This window comes from Somniosus microcephalus, chromosome 9 (genome assembly GCF_052327205.1).
Source record: "Somniosus microcephalus isolate GS21.2 chromosome 9, FLI_Smic_1.0, whole genome shotgun sequence".
Classification (NCBI taxonomy): Eukaryota; Metazoa; Chordata; class Chondrichthyes; order Squaliformes; family Somniosidae; genus Somniosus; species Somniosus microcephalus.
Window position 1 is genome coordinate 233630872 of NC_140995.1, and position 24851 is coordinate 233655722.

Genomic DNA, 24851 nt, shown 5'->3' on the forward strand with positions numbered 1-24851 from the left:
TGGGGGAGAAAGAGGGGACATAAGAACATAAGAAATAGGAGCAGGAATAGGCCATTCAGCCCTTCGAGCCTGCTCCGCCATTCAATGAGATCATGGCTGATCTTCTGCCTCAATTCCATTCACCGGCCCTATCGCCATATCCCTTGATGCCCTTACTAGTCAGAAATCTATCGACCTCTGTTTTGAATATACCCAATGACTGAGCCTCCACAGCCCTCTGGGGTAGAGAATTCAAAAGATTCACCACCCTCTGAGAAGAAATTTCTTCTCTTCTCATCTCAGTCCCGAATGGCCTACCCTTCATCCTGAGGCTGTAGCCCCTGGTTCTAGACTCCCCAGCCAAGGGAAACATTCTCCCAGCATCCACCCTATCAAGCCCTGTAATAATTTTGTATGCTTCAATGAGATCCCCTCTCATTCTTCTGAATTCAAGAGAATACAGGCCTAGTTTACGCAATCTCTTCTCATACGGCAGTCCCGCTATCCCAGGAATCAATCTCGTGAACCTTCGTTGCACTCCCTCTATGGCAAGTATATCCTTAGGTAAGGAGACCAAAATTGTACACAGTACTCCAGGTGTGGTCTCACCAAGGCCCTATATAATTGGAGCAAGACTTCTTTACTCCTGTATTCAAATCCTCTTGTAATGAAGGCCAGCATACCATTTGCCTTCCTAATGGCTTGCTGCACCTGCACATTCACTTTCAGTGACTCATGTACAAGGACATCCAGGTCCCTTTGAGCATCTGCATTCCCCAATCTTTCACCATTTAGGAAATACTCTGCCTTTCTGTTTTTTCGACAAAAGTGGATATCTTCACATTTATCCACATTATATTCCATCTGCCATGTTCTCGCCCACTCACTGAGCCTGTCGAGATCCCCTTGAAGCCTCTTCACATCCTCTTCACAACTGACATTGCCACCTAGCTTTGTATCATCAGCAAATTTGGAAATGTTACATTTAGTCCCCTCATCCAAATCATTGATATAGATTGTGAATAGCTGGGGCCCAAGCACTGATCCTTGCGGTACCCCACTAGTCACAGCCTGTCATCCTGAAAAAGGGGGAGAAAGGGGAAAGGGGGGGAGGGGAGAAGGAGAAAGGGGGGAGGGGAGAGAGAGAAAGGGGGGGAAAGGGAGAAAGGGGGGGAAAGGGAGAGAGAAAGGGGGGAAAGGGAGAGAGAAAGGGGGGAAAGGGAGAGAGAAAGGGGGAAAGGGAGAGAGAAAGGGGGGAAAGGGAGAGAGAAAGGGGGGAAGGGAGAGAAAGGGGGGAAGGGAGAGAGAAAGGGGGGAAAGGGAGAGAGAAAGGGGGGAAAGGGAGAGAGAAAGGGGGGAAAGGGAGAGAGAAAGGGGGGAAAGGGAGAGAGAAAGGGGGGAAGGGAGAGAGAAGGGGGGAAGGGAGAGAGAAAGGGGGGAAGGGAGAAAGGGGGGAAAGGGAGAGAGAAAGGGGGGAAAGGGAGAGAGAAAGGGGGGAAGGGAGAAAGGGGGGAAAGGGAGAGAGAAAGGGGGGAAAGGGAGAGAGAAAGGGGGGAAGGGAGAGAAAGGCAAGATATATTTAACAGGAGGCAGGGGAGGGGGAGTGCAGGAAGAGGAGAGGGAATGAGATGGAATGTCGGGGGAGCGGGGGAAGGCCTCATCAGGAGCTGATGCCAGTTAAAGAACAGAGGGGTGAGAGGAATGAGGCTGCTGCACTGGAGAACACAGAGGCAGATAGATATAAATATAATATACCAATGCCAAGAAGTTATTATAAATTGAAGATATATGTGTATATAATGAAATGAATTACATTTTAAAATAAAATGCATTTACAAAGGGCAAATCGAGACCCCAGGAGAGGCTGTGTGACAGCTACCCAAACAATGGGGAATTCCATTCATGTGCTGCGCAAAATCATAATGGTGAAGCCCAAATAAGGTGCGTGTGATGGTCATACATAGATAATCACCATTTTGCAGATTTAAGATTCAAAAACAAGTGATTCATTTTGGTTGGAAGAATGTGGAGAGGCAATATAAACTAAATGGTACAATTTTAAAAGTGGATGCAAGCACATAAGTTGAGAAGGCTGTTAACAAGGCATACGGGATCTTTGGCTTTATAAATAGAGGCATAGAATACAAAAGGAAGTTATGTTAAACCTTTATAAAACACCGGTTAGGCCTCAGCTGGAGTACAGTGTTCAATTCTGGGCACCACACATTTGGAAGGATGTCAAGGCCTTGGAGAAGGTGCAGAGGAAATTTATGAGAATGGTACCAGGGATGAAGGACTTCAGTTACATGGAGAGACTAGAGAAACTGGGGTTGTTCTCCTTCGAGCAGAGAAGGTTTAAGGGAGATGTGTTAAAGGTGTTCTAAATTATGAAGGTTTTGATAAAATAAATAAGGAGAAACTGTTTCCAGTGGCCGAAGAGTCAGTAACCAGGGGACACAGATTTAAGGTAATTCCCCCTCTCCTCAAAAAAACAAACCTTGATGCCTCCATCCTTGCAAACTACCGCCCTATCTCCAACCTCCCTTTCCTCTCCAAAGTCCTTAAACGTGTTGTCGCCTCCCAAATCTGTGCACATCTTTCCCGCAATTCCACGTTTGAATCTCTCCAATCAGGTTTCCGCCCTTGCCACAGTACCGAAACGGCTCTCATCAAAGTCACAAATGACATCCTTTGTGACTGTGACAAAGGTAAACTATCCCTCCTCATCCTTCTCGACCTGTCTACAGCTTTTGACGCGGTTGACCACTCCATCCTCCTCCAACGCCTCTCCACCGTCGTCCAGTTGGGTGGGACTGCACTCGCCTGGTTCCATTCTTATCTATCTATCCGTAACCATGAAATTAACAAGCAATGGCTTATTTACCCGCTCCCACATCGTTGCCTCTGGTGTCCCCCAAGGATCTATCCTTGGCCCCCTCCTATTTCTCATCTACATGTTGCACCTTGGCGACATCATCCGAAAACACAGCGTCAGTTTCCATATGTACGCTGATGACATATTCCGGGGTATAGAATCTTCAGGCGAGACAGAGGGGGGTGTAAAAGAGGAGGGGGTGTCGCAATATTAATCAAAGAGTCAGTTACTGCTGTAAGGAGGGATGATATCTTAGCAGGTTCCTCTAATGAGGCCATATGGGTAGAACTTAAAAACAAAAAGGGGGCAAGCACTTTGCTGGGAGTGTACTATAGGCCCCCAAACAGTCAGGGGGAGATAGAGGAACAGATATGTAGGCAAATCTCAGTGAAGTGTAGAAATAATAGGGTAATAATAGTAGGGGATTTCAACTTCCCCAATATTAACTGGGATAGTCAGTGTGAAAGGCTTAGAGGGTGCGGAATTCTTAAAGTGCATCCAGGAGAGCTTTTTGAGCCAGCATGTAGAAAGTCCTACAAGAGAGGGGGCGGTACTGGACCTAATTCTAGGGAATGTAGCCGGGCAAGTGGTAGAAGTGTCAGTAGGAGAGCATTTTGGTGACAGTGACCATAATTCGGTGAGATTTAAGGTAGTTATGGAAAAGGACAAAGATGGACCGGAAATAAAGGTTCTAAATTGGGGGAAGGCCGATTTTAATATGATAAGGCAGGATCTGGCCAAAGTGGACTGGAATCAGCTACTTGTAGGAAAATCCACATCAGAGCAGTGGGAGTCTTTCAGAAAGGAAAGACAGAGAGTACAACGGCAACATGTTCCCGTAAAGGTCAAGGGTGGGACCAACGAGCCCAGGGAACCCTGGATGTCAAGGGATATACAAGAATGGATTAGGAAAAAAAGGGAGGCTTTTGGCAGATACAAAAGGACTAAAAACAGTGGAAGCCCTAGAGGAGTATAGAAAGTGCAGGGGGTACATAAAAAAGAATTTAGGAGAGCGAAGAGGGGGTATGAAAAAACACTGGTGGGCAAAATAAAGGAAAATCCCAAGGTGTTTTATAAGTATATTAAGGGCAAGAGGACAACCAGGGAAAGAGTATGGCCCATTTGCAGGGACCAAAGTGGCAATCAGTGTGTAGAGCCGGAAGATGTGGGTGAGGTTTTAAATTAATATTTTGCATCTGTATTCACTATGAAGAAGGACGATGCAGACATAGAAATCAGGCAGGGGGATTGTGATATACTTGAACAAATGAGTATCGAGAGGGAGGAGGTACTAGCGGTTTTAGCGGGCTTAAAAGTGGATAAATCCCCAGGCCCAGACGAGATGTATCCCAGGCTGCTGTGTGAGGCAAGGGAGGAGATTGCAGGGGCTCTGACACAAATTTTCAGATCCTCTCTGGCCACAGGGGAGGTGCCAGAGGACTGGAGGACAGCTAACGTAGTACCATTATTCAAGAAGGGTAGCAGGGATAAACCAGGGAATTACAGGCCAGTGAGCCTAACATCAGTGGTAGGGAAATTATTGGAAAAAATTCTGAGGGACAGAATTAGTCTCCACCGAGAGGCAGATTTGTCAGGGGGAGATCATGTCTAACCAATTTGATTGAATTTTGAGAGGGGGTGACTAGGTGCGTGGCTGAGGGTAGTGCAGTTGATGTCGTCTACATGGACTTCAGTAAGGCTTTTGACAAAGTCCCGCATGGGAGACTGGTCAAGAAGGTAAGAGCCCATGGGATCCAGGGCAATTTGACACATTGGATCCAAAATTGGCTTAGTGGCAGGAGGCAGAGGGTGATGTTCGAAGGTTGTTTTTGTGACTGGAAGCCTGTGTCCAGTGGTGTACCGCAGGGATCGGTGCTGGGTCCTTCGCTGTTTGTAGTGTACATTAATGATTTAGATATGAATGTAGGAGGTATGATCAGTAAGTTCGCAGATGACATGAAAATTGGTGGAGTGGTAAATAGCGAGGAGGGAAGCCTCAGGCTACAGGACGATACAGACGGGTTGGTCAGATGGGCAGAACAGTGGCAAATGGAATTCAACCCTGAAAAGTGTGACGTGATGCATTTTGGGAGGACTAACAAGACAAGGGAATACACAATGTATGGTAGGACCCTAGAAAGGACAGAGGCTCAGAGGGACCTTGGTGTGCATGTACATAGATCCCTGAAGGCAGCAGGACAGGTAGCTAAGGTGGTTAAAAAGGCATATGGGATACTTGCCTTCATTAGCCGAGGCATAAAATATAAGAGCAGGGAGGTTATGATGGAGCTGTACAAAATGCTGGTTAGGCCACAGCTGGAATACTGTGTGCAGTTCTGGTCGCCACACTATAGGAAGGATGTGATTGCATTGGAGAGGGTGCAGAGGAGATTCACCAGGATGTTACCTGGGCTGCAGCGCTTCAGCTATGAAGAGAGACTGGACAGGCTGGGGTTGTTTTCCTTAGAGCACAGAAGGCTGAGGGGGGACCCGATTGAGGTGTACAAAATTATGAGGGGCATAGATAGGGTAGATAGAAAGGAACTTTTCCCCTTAGTAGTCAATAACCAGGGGGCATAGCTTCAAGGTAAGGGGCAGGAGGTTTAGAGGAGATTTGAGGAAAACTTTTTCACCCAGAGGGTGGTTGGAATCTGGAACTCACTGCCTGAAAGGGTGGTAGAGGCAGGAACCCTCACAACATTCAAGAAGCATTTAGACGAGCACTTGAAATGCCATAGCATACAAGGCTATGGACCAAGTGCTGGAAGATGGGATTAGAATAGATAGGGCTTGATGGCCGGCGCAGACACGATGGGCCGAATGGCAGCCTTCTATGATTTTATGATTTTTTTTTCTGTCTGATGTTCTCATGAATTGTTTTTGTAGTGTTTTTCCTGTCTCACTGGTGCATACATCTCCCGCAGCCCCATAAGGATCCCTAGTCTGTGCTCATATCAGTCAGTGGAGCACTGGTGCACGACATTTGGCCACAGCATCCCCAGGGACAGGGAGCTGCCCAAGAAAGAGAGAAGAGGAATAAATTTACCAGAACGACCTTTCTTGTTTACTATCCAGTGACCCCTGCTGGAAAGTGCCCGTTTGGTGAGGACAGGATTGGGCTTGGCCTCCCACGGTTGGATAGCCTGCTAACACTCACTGTCCACAAGTGGCCACTTGGGTGAGGTATCCTGAGGACTGGTGGTACTGTAGAACTGCACCCTAGCATGAGAGAGCAGATTAAACAGAGAAGGAAAGTAAAGAGGAGAAACTTCGAAAGAGTAAAAACAATGGAGAAAATACCACCCCTTCAAAAAGGGAAAATCCTGAGTGCAAGGAGTTGTGAACTGGTAGTGTGGCAAGTTTCTCCAACACCAGGGGTCACCATCATTCTCGGCTGAACACGGTTTGTGAAGCAGTAAATGGCTCCAGCCCTACAACCCTCTCCCCAAACTTTGCTTGCCTCTGACTCTGGTCTCTGCCTTTCTACCTCCCTCTTCTCTTCCTTAGAAACCATCTCTTTAACCCATTCCAACAGCCCCTTCTTTGGCCGGGTGTGCAGTCCTGACGAAGGGTCTTCGACCTGAAACGTTGACTCTGTTTCCCTCTCCATGGATGTTGCCCGGGCCTGCTGAGTGTTTCCAGCGTTTTCTGTTGTTAATTCGGATTTCCAGCATCCGCAGTATTTTGCTATCGTGCAGTTATTCTTATTCCCTTATTCCTGTGAAGCACCTTGGCATGTTTCACTTTCATAAATGCATGTTATGGGCATGGAGAGCTGGGAGAGGGTCAGAGGTTAAGCTTTTGGCCAAGCTAAGAAAAAGTGTGGACAGTCTGGCCAGATCTGGCAATCAGGTCGGACACCCATGGAACCCCAGGCTTGGATTCACTTCCCTTTTTCCTCCTCCTGGAAAATACTTAATTTTTACCCTCTCCTGTTCAAAATATTTCCCATTGCTATTCTACAGTACCATTTGCCAGCTTTTCCTTCTCTTTAATCTAGGAAAGATCCATTTTTAAATCTCGTTTTAATTTACTTTTTAATCCAATCAAGCATAATTGTCCTGGCCTTGACTTCTTCCTTTTCTATTCTTAAACTGAATCTAATTATATTGTGGTCAATGCTTTTTAAATGTTTCCCGACTTGTATCATCTAAACGCTCATACTAAATGTCTCTTTAAAACAGAACTTGGATTTATATAGCAGCTTTCACAATCTCAGAATGCCCCAAAGCTTTTCAGAACCAATTAAGCATTTCTGAAGAACAGTCATTGTTGCAGGAAATGCAACAGCCAATTTTCTCACAGCAATAACATAAATCACAAGTGAATCTATTTTGGTGATGTTGGATGAAGGTTAAATGTAGTCCAGGATACCGGAATAACCCTGCGACTCCTCTTCAGCTAGTGCCATGGGAGCCGTTCAAAGGATTTCTTTTTGGACCATATTTAAATCCTTATGATCTAATGCTATTATGTCATGATTTCCTATTTTAATCAATGCCTCCAGTTCCACAATGTTGTTTCTTATATTCTGTGCATTGATATAAAGAGTTTATAGTTTAGATTCCCTTCATTTAAAAAAAAATATTTTTTTTTGATCCTTCCACAGCCTGATTTCCTACATTACAACAGTTTTGTTTTTATTTGTTTATGGGATGTGGGCGTCGCTGGCAAGGCCAGCATTTATTGCCCATCCCTTATTACCCTTGAGAAAGTGGTGGTGAGCCGCCTTCTTGAACCGCTGCAGTCCATGTGGTGAAGATACTCCCACAGTGCTGTTAGGGAGGGAGTTTCAGGATTTTGACCCAGTGACGATGAAGGATCGGCGATATACTTCCAAGTCAAGATGGTGTGTGACTTGGAGGGGAACTTGGAGGTGGTGGTGTTCCCATGTGTCTGCTGCCCTTGTCCTTCTAGGCGGTAGAGGTTACGGGTTTGGGAGGTGCTGCCGAAGAAGCCTTGGCGAGTTGCTGCAGTGCATCTTGTAGATGGTACACACTGCAGCCACGGTACGCCGGTGGTGGAGGGAGTGAATGTTTAATGTGGTGGATGGGGTGCCAATCAAGCGGGCTGCTTTGTCTTGGATGGTGTCGAGCTTCTTGAGTGCTGTTGGAGCTGCACTCATCCAGGCAATTGGAGAGTATTCCATCACACTCCTGACTTGTGCCTTGTAGATGGTGGAAAGGCTTTGGGGAGTCAGGAGGTGAGACACTCGCCACAGAATACCTAGCCTCTGACCTGCTCTTATTGCCAAGTATTTATGTGGCTGGTCCAGTTAAGTTTCTGGTCAATGGTGACCCCCAGGATATTGATGGTGGGGGATTCGGCCATGGTAATGCCATTGAAAGTCAAGGGGCGGTGGTTAGATGCTCGCTTGTTGGAGATAGTCATTGCCCGGTACTTGTGTGGTGCAAATGTTACCTGCCACTTATCAGCCCAAGCCTGAATGTCGTCCAGGTCTTGCTGCATGTGGGCATGGACTGCTTCATTATCTGAAGAGTTGTGAATGGCACTGAACACTGTGCAGTCATCAGCAAACATCCCACTTCTGACCTTATAATGGAGGGAAGGTCATTGATGAAGCAGCTGAAGATGGTTGGGCCTAGGACACTGCCCCGAGGAACTCCTGCAGCAATGTCCTGGGGCTGTGATGATTGACCTCCAACCACTACAACCATCTTCCTTTGTGCTAGGTATAACTGCAGCCAGTGGAGTGTTTTACCCCTGATTCCCATTGATTTCAGTTTTACTAGGGCTCCTTGATGCCACACTGTCAAATGCTGCCTTGATGTCAAGGGCAGTCACTCTCACCTCACCTCTGGAATTCAGCTCTTTTGACCATGTTTGGACCAAGGCTGTAATGAGGTCTGGAGCTGAGTGGTCCTGGCAGAACCCAAACTGGGCATCAGTGAACAGGTTATTGGTGAGTAAGTGCTGCTTGATAGCACTGTCGATGACACCTTCCATCACTTTGCTGATGATTGCGAGTAGACTGATGGGGCAGTAATTGGCTGGATTGGATTTGTCCTGCTTTTTGTGGATTACACTTCAGAAGGTAATTAATTGACTGTAAAGTGCTTTGGGACGTCCTGAGGTTATGAAAGGCACTATATAAATGCAAGTTCTTCCTTTCTATTTTGTGTTATTGTATCCTGTTCCATCTTTTTTAACTTTTTATTGTGCTGCAAATGGTGGAAGCAATAAAACACCATCTCCTCAACAATGCCACGGGAGATCAGCCAATCTTATACAAACAGTGCGACGATGCCAAAGACAGCACCTTGACTTAATGTAAAAGTAACATTCCCACTGTGGTAAACCACTGTTTGTATTCCACTGTGTACATGCCTGGACATGCCTCGGCTGACTCCTCCCACAAGTCCTAGTATAAAGGTGACTGCTCCCCAGCCCTTTGTATTTCTGGACCGGTCGACCACTCGAGGCAGACCTTCATTCTTTTGTTAATAAAAGCCTTTAGTTACTCTCTTAACTCTCAGTCTTTTATGAGTAATTGATAGCGCATCACCCACGCTACTTCAGAGGGGCGTAATAAAATAAAACGGACACGAAGCCAAAGGAGGAAATATTAGGGGGGGGCAACTAAAAGATGAGAGTTTTAAGGAGGGTCTTAAAAGGATAGAGAGACAGAGAGGTTTAGGGAAGGAATTCTAAAGCATGGAGCCAAGGTGGCTGAGGATATGGCCAGCAATGGAGGGACGAACGGAGATAGCGATACAAGGCGGCCAGAGTCAGAGAGTCCAATACCTATTCTCCGTCAGTCACACTCAATTTTTGTGGCATATTATTAATGCTTTTTATAAAACAAAGGAACTCTCCAGAAACTTCCAACTAATGAAGCTAGAACGACTGGAGTCCTGGCCTCTATGAATTCACCATGTTTACTTGAAAACAATTACAATTTGCAGTCTTCAAGGGATACGTATCTACACTTAAGCAGAAAAATAATATGTTGTGACCCAATTCATGTATGGACCGGGGTCAAGCAAGGCTGTGTCATCGCACCAACGCTCTTCTCAATCTTCCTTGCTGCAATGCTCCATCTCACCCTCAATAAGTTCCCTGCTGGAGTGGAGTTAATTTACAGAACAAACGGGTACTGTTCAACCTCCATTGCCTCCAGTCCAGATCCAAGGTCGTCCCTTCCTCGGTCATCAAATTTCAGTATGCAGACGACGCTTGCATCTGCGCACACTCTGAGGTCGAACTTCAAACCATCGTTAACACCTTCACCGAAGCGTACGAGAGCATGGGCCTTACACTAAATATCCGTAAGACAAAGGTCCTCTACCAACCTGCCCCTGCCACACAGTACTGCCCCCCAATGATCAAAATCTACAACAAGGCCTTGGACAACATGGACCACTTTCCATACCTCGGGAGCCTGTCAACAAGGGCAGACGTCGATGACGAAGTCCAACACCACCTTCAGTGTGCCAGTGCAGCCTTTGGTTGCCTGAGGAAGAGTGTGTCTGAAGACCAGGACCTCAAACCTGGCACCAAGCTCATGGTCTACAAGAGCAGTAGTGATTCCCGCCCTCCTGTATGCCTCAGAGACGTGGACCATGTACAGCAGGCACCTCAAAGCACTGGAGAGGTACCACCAACGCTGCCTCCGCAAGATCCTGCAAATCCATTGGCAGGATAGGTGCACCAACATCAGTGTTCTCGCTCAGGCCAACATCCCCAGCATCGAAGCTTTGACCACGCTCGATCAGCTCTGATGGACGGGTTACATCGTCCGCATGCCCGATACGAGACTCCCAAAACAAGCGCTCTACTCGGAGCTCTGACATGGCAAGAGAGCCCCAGGTGGGCAGAGGAAATGCTTCAAGGACACCCTCAAAGCCTCCTTGAAAAAGTGCAACATCTCCACCGACATCTGGGAATCCCTGGCCCAAGACCGCACAAAGTGGAGGAGAAGCATCCAGGAAGACGCCGAATACCTCGAGTCTCTTCGCTGGGAGCAAGCAGAAGCCAAGCGCAAGCACCCCACCCACCCGCCCCTTCAACCACCATCTGTCCCACCTGTGAAAGAGACTGTAGGTCCTGCATTGGACTCATCAGTCACCTTGCTTCCACATTAAAAATGAGTTCTAAGTCATCCTCGGTTCCAAGGGACTGCCCAAGAAGAGGAGAATACGTTGTGTATGATGTGTTTTTGTACAACAGCACCACAGTAGAATTTTTATTTATTCATTCATACACTTTTTAGACAAACATTTGAGTTCTATAAGAAATACCTTTACAATACTAGTGAAACTACTAAATTGATTGAGTTTTTTGATGAGGTAACAGAGGTGGTTGATGTGGTGTACAGGAAACTCTCGATTTACCGGCACCTAAAATAACCGGAAATCTGTTAACCGGCAAAATTCAGGAGTAGGTTCAGGTAAATTTTACTTCATATTAGTGGCCGTTCCTGGATCTGTGGCTGTGTAACCGGGGTTCCTGCGCTTGTTGCTAAGCAACAAGGACGCTTGGTCTGTGGCTGGGGTTCCTGCACCTGTTGCTAAGCAACAGGGAAGCCTGGATTTGTTGCTGTGTACGGAGCTCTCGTACCTTTTACTATACCTCTCTATAATCCGGACTTTTTGATAAACTGGCACCACGCCGGTCCCGTCGGTGCTGGATAAAAAAGAGTTTCCTGTACATGGATTTCCAAAAGTTGTTTGATAAAGTGCCACATAATAGGCTTGCCAGCAAAGCTGAAGCCCATAGAATAAAAAGGACAGTGGCAGCATGGATACGAAATTGGCTAAGTGACAGGAAACAGAGAGCAGTGAATGGTTGTTTTTCAGACTGGAGGTACACAGTGGTGTTCCCCAGGGTACTCGGACCACTGTGTTTCTTCATATATAAGAACGTAAGAAATAGGAACAGGAGTAGGCCATTTGGCCCTTCGAGCCTGCTCTGCCATTCAATAAGATCATGGTTGATCTTCTACCTCATCTCTACTTTCCCACACTATCCCCATATCCCTTGATTATCTTAATATCCAAAAATCTATCGGTCTCTATCTTGAATATACTCAATGACTGAGCCTCCACAGCTCTCTGGGATAGAGAACTCCAAAGATTCACCACCCTCAGTGAAGAAATTTCTCCTCAACTCAGTCCTAAGTGGCTGACCCCTTAGTCTGAGATAGTGACCCCTGGTTCGAGACTCCCCAGCCAAAGGAAACATCCTCCCTGCATCTATCCTGTCAAGCCCTGTAAGAATTTTGTATGTTTCAATGAGATCACCTCTCATTCTTCTAAATTCTAGAGAATATAGGCCTAGTCTACTCAATCTCTCCTCATAGGACAATCCCCAATCCCAGGAATCAGTCCGGTGAACCTTCGTTGCACTGCCTCTATGGCAAGTATATCCTTCCTTAGGTAAGGAGAGCAAAACTGTCCACAATACTCCAGGTGTGGTTGATGCGCTATCAATTACTCATAAAAGACGGAGAGTTAGGAGAGTAACTAAAGGCTTTTATTAGCAAAGAACAGAGCATGCCTCTCGTGGTCGACTGGGTTCCAAGGCAGGGGGCTGTAGGGCAATCACCTTTGTACCTGGGCCTGTGGGTGGAGCCAGGGGCGGAGCCAGCAGAGACATGCTGAGGCATGCATAGGTACAACAGTGTGCAACAACAACAGTGAACAACAATAACAGTGGTTTACCACATTCACCCCTTGTTTAAAATTGAGTCCGGCGGGGTGAAGTGTACTAAAGGTTCGTGTAAGTGAGTCTATCAGGTGGCCTTGTATGCCGTCCTGATCGTCGTGGTGGCGGCGGTGATGGTGCAGCATCCAACGTTGAATCTGGCGTCTCATGAGTGGTTGGGTGGTCAATGACGGGTCCTGGGGCTGCGGCATGCCGTCTAGCGGGGTTGGGTTGTGGGTAGTGGTGGATGGCAATGGTAGTGTTTCAGGGGCACCCAAAGGTGCGAGATCTCGTGTGGGGGCTGTGTCCTCCCGCCCGTCCGGGTACGCTACGTAAGCGTACTGGGGGTAGGCGTGGGTAGTGGTGGGTGGCAAGGGAGGTGTTTCGGGAGCACCCAAAGGTGCGAGGTCTCATATGGAGACTGTGTCCTCCCGCCCGTCCGGGTACACCACGTAAGCATACTGAGGGTTGGCATGGAGGAGGCTCACCCTCTCGACCAGGGGGTCCGTCTTATGGGACCTCACGTGCTTCCGCAGTAGGACGGGTCCTGGAGAAGTCAGCCATGTCGGTAACGAGATCCCCGATGTGGACTTCCTGGGGAAGGAGAACATTCTCTCGTGAGGGGTAGCATTGGTGGCTGTACAGAGCAGTGACCGAATGGAATGGAGCGCCGCAGGGAGGACTTCCTGCCAGCGAGAGGTCGGAAAGCCCTTAGATTTCAAGTTTAAAAGGACTGCCTTCCAGACCGTCGCATTCTCCCTTTCCACCTGGCCATTCCCCCGGGGGTTGTAGCTGGTGGTCCTGCTTGTAGCGATACCTCTCGAGAGCAGGTACTGCCGGAGTTCGTCGCTCATAAAGGATGAGCCCCTGTCGCTATGAATATAGCTAGGGAAACCGAACAAGGCGAAGAGGTCATTCAGACATTTAATGACCGTGGTACTGGTCATGTCTGAGCAAGGGATGGCAAACGGGAAACGGGAGTACTCATCAATTATGTTGAGGAAGTACACATTGCGGTCGGAGGAGGGGCGGGGCCCTTTAAAATCGACGCTCAGCCGTTCAAAGGGGCGCGTGGCTTTGATCAGGCTTGCTCTGTCTGGCCTATAAAAATGCGGTTTGCACTCGGCACAGATTTGGCAGTTCCTGATCATGGTCCTGACCTCCTCGATGGAGTAGGGCAGGTTACGGGATTTGATGAAGTGAAAAAACCTGGTGACCCCCGGGTGGCAGAGGTCATTGTGGAGGGTCTTCAGTCTATCGACCTGCGCGTTGGCGCATGTACCACGTGATAGGGCATCTGGGGGCTCATTGAGTTTCCCGGGCCGGAACAAGATATCGTAATTGTAGGTGGAGAGTTCGATTCTCCACCTCAAGATCTTGTCGTTCTTGATTTTGCCCCTCTGCTTATTATTAAACATAAAAGCTACTGAACGCTGGTCAGTGAGCAGGGTAAATCGTTTTCCGGCCAGGTAATGCCTCCAATGTCGCACAGCTTCCACAATGGCCTGGGCCTCCTTTGCGACAGAGGAGTGTCGAATCTCGGGGCCCTGGAGGGTCCTTGAGAAAAAGGCCACGGGTCTCCCCGCCTGGTTAAGGGTTGCAGCTAGGGCAAAGTCGGATGCGTCGCTCTCCACTTGGAAAGGGATGGACTCATCCACTGCGTGCATTGTGGCCTTCGCAATATCTCCTTTTATGAGAGTGAAGGCTGCACAGGCCTCTGCTGTCAGGGGGAAGGAGGTGGACTTGATGAGGGGTCTGGCTTTGTCCGCATAGTTGGGCACCCACTGAGCATAGTACGAGAAAAACCCTAGGCATCTCTTCAGTGCTTTTTGGCAGTGGGGGAGGGGGAGCTCCATAAGGGGGCGCATCCTGTTGGGGTCGGGGCCGATGACTCTGTTCTCTACTACACAGCCAAGAATGGCAAGGCGCTTGGTACGAAACATACATTTGTCCTTGTTGTATGTTAGGTTCAGCCGCTGGGCCGTACGGAGGAATTTCTCTAGATTAACATCATGGTCCTGCTGGTCGCGGCCGCAGATGGTGACGTTGTCTAGATAGGGGAAAGTGGCCTGGAGCGCGTTCTGGTCAACCATCCGGTCCATCTCCCGTTGGAAGACTGAAACCCCGTTGGTGACGCCGAAGGGAACTCTGAGGAAGTGGTAGAGATGACCGTCAGCTTCAAAAGCTGTGTACTGGCGGTCCTCAGCCCTGATGGGGAGCTGGTGGTATGCCGACTTCAGATCAATCGTCGAGAACACCCGGTATTGTGCTATCTGATTGACCATGTCAGATATGCGGGGGAGTGGGTATGCATCTAGCTGGGTGTAGCGATTGATCGTCTGGCTGTAGTCAATAACTAGGCGCTGTTTTTCGCCAGTCTTCACTACCACCACTTGTGCTCGCCATGGGCTGGTGCTACTTTCAATAATCCCTTCCTTCAGGAGTCTTGCTACCTCGGATTTTATGAAGCTCCTATCCCCGGCACTGTAACGCCTGCTTTTGGTAGCGATGGGCTTACAGTCGCGGGTGAGGTTAGCGAACAAGGAGGGGGGGGGGGACTTTAAGGGTGGAGAGGCTGCAAATGGTGCACGGCGGGCGGTTTAAAAGCTGCTGGCTGCAGACTGTGAGTGGGGGGAGGGGTCCGTCGTACGCTAATTGATACGCTTATCAATTACTTCATAAAAGGTGATGAGTCGAAGAAGAGATGATGAGTCGAAAGAAGAGATGAATAAGGCTTTTATTAGCTAAGAAGAGACCATGCTTCTTCGTGAGTGACTGAACAAGTCTGAACGAAACCCACACAGTGGTGGGTGGAGTCAGCTGAGGCATGCCTCCATACACAGCGCCACCCAGAGGTGGCAATATACAATACAGTGGTTTACCACATTCACCCCTTGTTTAATGTGAAGTCCGGCGGGGTGAAGGGTACTACAAGTTAAGTCTATCAGGAGGCCTTGTCTGACGTCCTGATCGTCGTGGTGGCGGCGGTGGTGTTGCAGCATCCGACGTCGGGTCTGGTGTCTGGGTGGTTGGCGAAGATTCCTGGGGCTTTGGCATGCCGTCTGCAGGGGTTGGGTCGGGAGGGGTGGTGGGGGATAACAGTGGTAAGGGGGATAACGGTGGTAAGGGGGATAACGGTGGTAATTCAGGGGTACCCGAGGGTGCGAGATCTCGTATGGAGACCGTGTCCTCCCGCCCGTCTGGGTATGTCACCCAGGCATACTGGGGGTTGGCGTGTAGGAGGTGCACCCGCTCGACCAGGGGGTCCGTTTTATGCGTCCTCACGTGCCTCCGCAGTAGGACGGGCCCAGGAGAAGTCAACCATGCCGGTAGCAAGGTTCCCGATGTAGACTTCCGGGGGAAAACGAACATTTTCTCATGAGGGGTCGCATTAGTGGCAGTACAAAGCAGTGACCGAATGGAGTGAAGCGCTGCAGGGAGGACCTCCTGCCAGCGGGAGGTCGGAAGGCCCTTAGATTTTAGTGCTAAGAGGACTGCCTTCCAAACCGTCGCGTTCTCCCTTTCCACCTGGCCGTTCCCCCGGGGGTTGTAACTGGTGGTCCTGCTCGTGGCGATACCTCTTGTTAGCAGGTACTGCCGAAGTTCGTCGCTCATGAACGATGAGCCCCTGTCGCTATGTATATAGCTGGGGAACCCGAACAGAGCGAAGATGTCATTCAGACACTTGATGACCGTGGTACTGGTCATGTCTGGGCAAGGGATGGCAAAGGGGAAACGGGAGTACTCATCAACTATGTTGAGGAAGTACACATTGCGGTCAGCGGAGGGGAGGGGCCCTTTAAAATCGACGCTCAGGCGTTCGAAGGGGCGGGTGGCCTTGATCAGGCTTGCTCTGTCCGGCCTATAGAAGTGCGGTTTGCACTCAGCGCAGATTTGGCAGCTCTTGGTCATGGTCCTGACCTCCTCGATGGAGTAGGGCAGGTTACGGGATTTGATAAAATGGAAAAACCTGGTGACCCCCGGGTGGCAGAGGTCATTGTGGAGGGACTGCAGCCTATCACTCTGCGCGTTGGCGCATGTACCACGTGATAGGGCATCTGGGGGCTCATTGAGTTTCCCTGGCCGATACAAGATATCATAATTGTAGGTGGAGAGTTCGATTCTCCACCTCAAGATCTTGTCGTTCTTGATTTTACCCCTCTGCTTATTATTAAACATAAAAGCTACTGAACGCTGGTCAGTGAGCAGGGTAAATCGTTTCCCGGCCAGGTAATGCCTCCAGTGACGCACCGCTTCTACAATAGCCTGGGCCTCCTTTTCGACGGAGGAGTGTCTCGTCTCGGGGCCCTGGAGGGTCCTTGAGAAAAAGGCCACGGGTCTGCCCGCCTGGTTAAGGGTCGCGGCTAGGGCGAAGTCGGAGGCATCGCTCTCCACTTGGAAGGGGATGGACTCATCCACCGCGTGCATTGCGGCCTTCGCGATATCGTTCTTGATAAGAGTGAAGGCTGCACACGCCTCTGGTGTCAGGGGGAAGGAGGTGGCTTTGATGAGGGGCCTGGCTTTGTCTGCATAGAGGGGCACCCACTGGGCGTAGTAGGAGAAAAACCCCAGGCATCTCTTCAGTGCTTTTTGGCAGTGGGGAAGGGGTAGCTCCATTAGGGGGCGCATTCTGTCGGGGTCGGGCCCGATGACTCCGTTCTCCACCACGCAGCCGAGGATGGCCAGGCGCTTGGTGTGAAACATACATTTTTCCTTATTGTACGTTAGGTTCAGCCGTTGGGCCGTACGGAGGAAATTTGCTAGATTAACGTCGTGGTCCTGCTGGTCGTGGCCGCAGATGGTGACGTTATCCAAATAGGGGAAGGTTGCCCGCAGCGCGTTCTGGTCAACCATTCGGTCCATCTCCCTTTGGAAGACCGAAACCCCGTTGGTGACGCCGAAGGGGACCCTAAGGAAGTGGTAGAGGCGGCCGTTTGCCTCGAAGGCAGTATACTGGCGGTCCTCATGGCGGATGGGCAGCTGGTGGTACGCTGACTTAAGGTCGATGGTGGAGAATACTTTGTATTGCGCAATCTGATTGACCATATCAGATATGCGAGGGAGGGGGTACGCGTCCAGCTGGGTGTACCGGTTTATGGTTTGGCTGTAGTCGATTACCATGCGGCGTTTTGCAGTGGTTTTAACGACTACAACCTGGGCTCGCCAGGGGCTAGTGCTACCTTCGATAATGCCCTCCTTCAAGAGCCGCTCCACCTCAGAGCTGATAAAAGCTCTGTCCCCGGCACTGTACCGCCTGCTTTTGGTAGCGATGGGTTTACAGTCGCGGGTGAGGTTAGCGAACAGGGGAGGGGGGGGGACTTTTAATGTGGAAAGGCTGCAGGTGGTTTGCAGCGGGCGATTTAAAAGTTGTTGGTTGCAGACTGTGAGTGGGGGGAGGGGTCCACCGTATGCTAGTGTGACACTCTTAAGGTGGCACTGAAAATCCAACCCTAGCAGGACGGCAGCGCAAAGACGGGGCAGGACTAGCAGTTTAAATTTTTTATATTCAGTGCCCCCTACTGACAGGGTCACCACACAGTAGCCGCTGATGTCCATTGACTGGGACTTGGACGCCATAGAAATGCGATGGTGCGTTGGCAGAATCGTGAGGGAGTGGCTACGTACCGTGTCGGGGTGGACGAAACTCTCTGTGCTCCCGCTGTCGATCAGGCAACTGGTGGCGCGGCCGTTTACCGCGATATCCATCATGGAGCTGGATAGATGGTGAGGGTGGCCTTGATCCAGCGTCACGGAGGCCAGTATGTGGCTTAGTGAGTCACTATAGTCATCCGCCGAGACGGTGGTCGGTTCCGGTGACGAAATGGCGGTTGAGTGCGTTGGATACGATGGCGGCGGATGCCATGCGGCCGGGGGTACACAAAATGGCGGATAAGATGGCTGCTCCCACGGCCCGCACGCTGCGCTGCTGGCTGGCTTCCCCTTGCAGGCGTTAGCGTAATGGCCTTTCTTCCCGCAGCCCGAGCAGGTAGCTGTCTTAGCTGGGCATTTTGTGTACCCCCGGCCGCATGGCATCCGCCGCCATCGTATCCAACGCACTCAACCGCCATTTCGTCACCGGAACCGACCACCGTCTCGGCGGATGACTATAGTGACTCACTTAGCTAATAAAATTGATACGCTTATCAATTACTTCATAAAAGGTGATGAGTCGAAGAAGAGATGATGAGTCGAAAGAAGAGATGAATAAGGCTTTTATTAGCTAAGAAGAGACCATGCTTCTTCGTGAGTGACTGAACAAGTCTGAACGAAACCCACACAGTGGTGGGTGGAGTCAGCTGAGGCATGCCTCCATACACAGCGCCACCCAGAGGTGGCAATATACAATACAGTGGTTTACCACACTAATGTGACACTCTTAAGGTTGCACTGAAAATCCAACCCCAGTAGAACGGCAGCGCAAAGATGGGGCAGGACCAGGAGTTTAAAATTTTTGTATTCTGTGCCCCTTACTGAAAGGGTCACTACACAGTAGCCACCGACGTCCGCTGACTGGGCTTTGGAAGCCAAAGAGATCCGATGTCGCGACGGCAGGAACGGGAGAGAGTAACTGCGCACCGTGTCGGGGTGGATAAAGCTTTCCGTGCTCCCGCTGTCAAAAAGGCAGGTAGTGGCGCGGCCGTTTACCGTAATGTCCATCATGGACCTGGACAGTTGATGAGGGAGAGATTGGTCCAGCGTCACGGAGGCCAGCGTATGGTCGAGCGAGTCGATGTGGTCGTCAGATGAGGCGGTGGTTGAGTCCGGGTCCCCCGTGGTTGAAGTTGGGGACGTTCGAGATGGCGGACAAAATGGCGGCGCCCATGGTCCTGATCCCCACGCGGCTGGGGGAGCCCAAGATGGCGGACAAGATGGCTGCCCCCACGGTTCGCACGCGGCGCTGCTGGCGTTAGCGGGTTTACCTTTGCAGGCGCTGACATAGTGTCCTTTCTTCCCGCAGCCGGAGCAGGTAGCGTTTCTCGCCGGGCAGCGTGCTCTGGGGTGTTTTGCCTGGCCACAAAAATAACATTTCTGTGCCTTGGACATCGCAGCAGCAGTTGAATGTGGCGGTCCCATGACCCAAGGTTGTGGCGTCCACGTTGCGGAGCGGTTAGGGGAGAAGGCGTCCATATTCCTGTGGGCCGCGTCGCGCGAGAGCGCGAGGGACACTGCCTTTCTCAGGTCCATTTCTCCCTTTTCCAACAGTCTCTGCCGGGAGTAGTTGGACCTTAGACCCGCAACGAAAGCATCTCGGATCAGTCCCTCCGTGTGTGCTGCGGCCGATACTTCTTTGCAATCGCAGTCTCGGCCGAGTATCCGTAGTGCCCATAGGAAGGCCTCCACCGATTCCCCGGGCTGCTGTCTGCGGGATCTTAAGAGGTGCCGGGCATAGACCGTATTTACCGGGCGTGCGTATTGCCCTTTTAGCAGACCGATAGCCGCCGCGTAGGTCGTCGCGTCCTGGATTATTGTATAAACTTGGTGGCTCACCTTTGAGGCCAGGATTTCCAACTTGTTTTCGTCCAGGGTCACAGTTGAGGCTTGCAGGTAGGCCTCGAAGCAACGCAGCCAATGCGCGAATTTGGTAGCCGAACCCGCTTCTTGGGGGTCTAGGTCCAGGCATGTTGGTCTGAGGGCTCGCAGCAGCTCCTGCTGCTCAGCGTTTGGTGCAGCAGCCTGCTGCTCAGCGTTTGTCGACATTTTGTTTTTGCTAATAAAATTGATGCGCTATCAATTACTCATAAAAGACAGAGAGTTAGGAGAGTAACTAAAGGCTTTTATTAGCAAAGAACAGAGCATGCCTCTCGTGGTCGACTGGGTTCCAAGAAGGCAGGGGGCTGCAGGGCAATCACCTTTGTACCTGGGTCTGTGGGTGGAGCCAGGGGCGGAGCCAGCAGAGACATGCTGAGGCATGCATAGGTACAACAGTGTGCAACAACAACAACAACAGTGAACAACAATAACAGTGGTTTACCACAGTGGTCTCACCAGGGCCCTATATAATTGCAGTAAGACCGCTTTACTCCTATACTCAAATCCTCTTATAATAAAGGCCAACATAGCATTTGCTTTCCTAATTGCTTGCTGTACCTGCATGTTAACTTTCAGTGATTTGTGTACAAGGACACCCAGGTCCCTCTGAACACCAACATTTCTCAATCTCTCGCCATTTAAAAAACTGCTTTTCTATTTTTCCTACCAAAGTGGATAACTTCACATTTCTCCCCATTATATTCCATTTGCCATGTTCTTGCCCACTCACTTAGCCTGTCTATATCCCCTTGAAGCCTCCTTGCATCCTCCTCACAACTTACATTCCCACCCAGCTTTGTATGATCAGCAAACTTGGATATATTACATTTGGTCCCCTCCTCCAAATCATTGATGTAGACTGTGAATAGCTGAGGCCCAAGCACTGATCCTTGCGGTACCCCACTAGTTACAGCCTGCCAACCCAAAAATGACCCGTTTATTCCTACTCTCTGTGTTCTGTCCGTTAACGAATCCTCAATCCATGCTAGTATATTACCCCCAATTCCATGAGCCCTAATTTTGATTAATAACCTCTTGTGTAGCACTTTATTGAATGTTTTCTGAAAATCCAAATACACCACATCCACTGGTTCCCCTTTATCTATTCTGCTGGTTACAGCCTCAAAAAACTAACAGATTCATCAAACACAATTTCCCTTTCATAAATCCATGTTGACTCTGCCCAATTCTATTATTATTTTCTAAGTGCCCTGTTACCACTTCCTTAATAATAGATTCTAGCATTTTCCCTACTACTTCCAATCTGCAGGAACCGTTCCAGAATCCATGGAATTTTGGGAAATGACAACCAATGCATCCACTATCTCTATAGCCAACTCTTTCAAAACCTTAGGATGTAGGCCATCAGGACCTGGGGATTTATCAGCTTTCAGTCCCATTAATTTCTCCAGTACTACTTTTTCACTAATACTAATTTTTTTCAGTTCCTCATTCTCGCTAGAGCCTTGGTTCACCACTATTTCCGGGAAGTTTTTTGCGTCTTCTTCCGTGAAGACAGATACAAAGTATTTGTTTAATTTCTCTGCCATTTCCTTATTCCCCATTATAATTTCTCCCGTCTCAGCCTGTAAGGGACCCACATTTAATTCTGCTAATCTTTTCCTTTTTACATTCTTATAGAAGCTTTTACAGTCTGTTTTTATGTCTCTCGCTAGTTTACTCTCATATTCTATTTTCCCTTTCTTTATCAATTTCTTGGTCCTCCTTTGCTGAATTCTAAAATCCTCCCAATCCTCAGGCTTACTATTCTTTCTGGCACCATTATAAGCCTCTTCCTTTGATCTAATACTATCTTTAACTTCTCGTTAGCCGCGGTTGGACCACTTTTCCAGTGGGGTTTCTGTGCCTTAAAGGAATGTATATTTGTCGCAAATTATGGATTAATTCTTTAAATGCTAGCCATTGCTCGTCCACTGTCATACCTTTTAATATAGTTTCCCAATCCACCTTGGCCCCTCATACCTACGTAATTTGCTTTGTTTAGATTTAAGACCCTAGTTTTGGATTGAACTAAATCACTTTCAAACTCAATATAAAATTCTATCATATTATGGTCACTCTTCCCTAAAGGCCCCTTTACTACAAGGTTATTAATGAACCCTTTCTCATTGCACAATACTAGATCTAAAATAGCCTGTTTCCCAGTTGGTTCCTCAACATACTGATTTAGAAAACTATCTTGCATACATTCCATGAATTCGTCCTCCACACTATTACTGCAAATTATGTTTACCCAGTCTACATGTAAATTAAAGTCCCCCATGATTACTGTATTACCCTTGTTACATGCGCCTCTAATTTCCTGATTTATACTCTGCCCTACATTACAACTACTGTTTGGGGGCCTATAAACAATTCCCACCCCTTGTTGTTTCTTAGCTCCACCCAAACTGATTCTACTTCTTGATTTTTGGAGCTAAGATCCTTTCTCTCTGCTGTCTTTATCCCGTCCTTTATTATCAGGGCTACCCCTCCTCCTTTTCCATTTTGCCTATCCCTTCTAAAAGTTATGTATCCGGGAATATTTAGTTCCCGACCTTGGCCACTTTGCAACCACGTCTCCGTTATGGCCATTAGATCAAACCTGTTCATTTCTATCTGCGCTATTAATTCATCTATTTTGTTGCGAATGCTTCACGCATTCAGATATAGTGCCTTTAGCTTGGCTTTTTCTATTTTTCCTTTATGTCACCTTAGTCACTGATGCCTTATTATCTTTGTTATTCACTCTGTCCCTTCCTGACGCACTCTGCTTATTTTTTTTACCCAAAACTCTACTCTAGAGCCTTGACATTTCTCTCGCTGCTTTTAAATTTACTCTTTCCTGAATCTTCCCAGCCCCCTTCATTAGTTTAAAGCCTTGTCTACTGCCCTAGTTATTCGGTTCGCCATGGCACTGGTCCCAGCCCGGTTTAAGTGGATCCCATCCCAATGGAACAGCTTCCTCTTTCCCCAGTACTGGTGCCAGAGCCCCATGAACCGAAACCTCTTCTTCCCACACCACTCTTTGAGCCACGCATTTAAACCTCTAATCCGTTTGTCCCTGCGCCAATTTGCGCATGGCTCAGGTAACAATTCAAAGATTATTACCTTTGAGGTTCTGCTTTTTAATTTGGATCCTAGCTCCTCAAACTCCCTCAGCAGATCCTTATTCTTAGTTCAACCATGTCATTGGTTCCTACGTGGACCACGACAACTGGATCCTCCCACTCCTTCTTCAGCCGTGAGGAGATGACTTTAACAGTGCGCACGAGGGGGAAGGGTGGGTGGCGCCCGTGTGACGGGGGGGGGGGCGCCCGTGCGACAGCACGATTTGCAGCGCGAGATGCATCGATAGAGAGATGCAGCGAGAGAGAGAGAGATAGAGGGAGATGCAGCAACAGATAACATGTAACAGAAATAAAGTAAACAAATACAGACAAATTCAAAATCTGATTACCAGAGATATCGGAGGCTGGGGTTCCCAGTTTGAAAACCTGTGACGTACAAGAACCACCCTTGCCTGGTGAATCGGGTGACTGCTGATCCCAAGTTCACTGAAATCTTTTAATTAAATGCTCAGATTTTTAAAAAGTGTAACAAATGGTAAAACTTTTAAGGAAAGCACTGAAGATTATACATTGTGAGCATTTCATCAAAAATTTCTTGCGCTGATACGAGTACAACAGAACACCCCCTACCCTCAATCACAAACACTTTGAGGCAACCGATAAACCTAAATGGGCAAATCCTCCATCAACACAATCTCCACATCTCATTTTGCTTAACTGGGTAACAAAAACTCACCCTTCACTTCTCTTGTTGCCATTTTCTCTTCCTTTTGAGTTTTGAAGTGGTGCATATGTAACTGTTTACCCAAAAGGAAACCGAGTTGGGGGCGCGGGGGAGAAGGGGATTAACTCTCCCACCCACCCCCCCTTCACCTAATCAGGCACCGCTTTCACTTGACGAAACAGGCATTTGCAATAAATGTTATTTGCGTTGCTCTTTAATTTCTGAATCAGTGCCCAGAAGGTAAGCATGTGGTTTGAATTTCCTTTCAGAACACTCTTTTACCGCTAAACTACAGCTGTATCTCATAATTACAGCCAGAGTGCTTCATATCAAACATTCCTTTAATTTAAATAATCTATGTCCGCTGTAAGCAACTCCCAGGAGTTTGGGATGGAGAATGATTCTCTTAATAGATTAATTTGTTCTATATTTAGCCTAGATTATTAAGGCTCCACACTTGCTGATGCCCTGCAGTGTAAGCACACTGCAGAATGATATACAGAACAGGGATTATAACTGCTGCTACAGGACAGTGGGTTTTCCCTTAATCCCTTCGCCAGCCAAAAGCAGACATAAAAATAAATTATGCCAATTGTGCATCGCAGAATACATTTCAGAGATATCCTCAGTTTAGGAGCAGGATTGGGTACATAATTTTTTTCATAAAAGTGCATTATTTCTCTTTGAATACTGTAGTGTTTCTTCAAATAAAGGTGAACTCCAGATGGCATGCAAAGGTTACCCAACCAACCAGAGAAACTATAGCGACAGCTGCCCCTTTAAGAGACCTTAGGGTGACAGCTCTTCGCCAGTAGGTGAATGCACTGTGAAATGGAAATCCACTTAGGCAGATCCTAGATAATCACTGGTGTACCTCAATGTGAACTACAACCTTTAAGGGAGTGATAAGGGCAGAAAGTTAGAGAGAAAATTATAGCAGAAACTAATTCTGAGACTTGGTCAGAACCACATGATTTTCCCCAGCCCTGCACTATATACAACAGCT